Raw genomic sequence first — 466 nt, forward strand, 5'->3', positions numbered from 1 at the left:
ATTAATAGAAGGACATTCCCATTATGCAAAATTCCCACTGTGCTAATTGTTATGTGTTTACAGAACTCACAAGCTGTCAGACAGCTGTATGCCAACCATCTAAGGCGGCAAATACAACTGGCAGATGTGGGCATAGAGTACAAGGAAAAAAAAGATGGAAGACCTTGCACTGGAGTCCGAAATAAAAAGGAGGACAATGAGAAAATTGGACCTCGAAATAAAAGAACTTGAGCAGGAGGTGAGTTATGCCTTCAATGCACACTGTATGCTGACTGTAACACAAATGATGTATTAATCATTATTCGTCCCCCAGCTCCAAAAAGATGAAACATCTTAAAAATAAAATGTCAAATGGGATTTTGGTGTTTGTTTGTTTGAATAATAATAATAATAATAATAATAATAATAATAATAATAATAATAATAATAATAATAATAATAATAATAATAATAATAATAATAATAA

Source organism: Epinephelus moara, chromosome 22, assembly GCF_006386435.1.
Source record: "Epinephelus moara isolate mb chromosome 22, YSFRI_EMoa_1.0, whole genome shotgun sequence".
Taxonomy (NCBI): Eukaryota; Metazoa; Chordata; class Actinopteri; order Perciformes; family Serranidae; genus Epinephelus; species Epinephelus moara.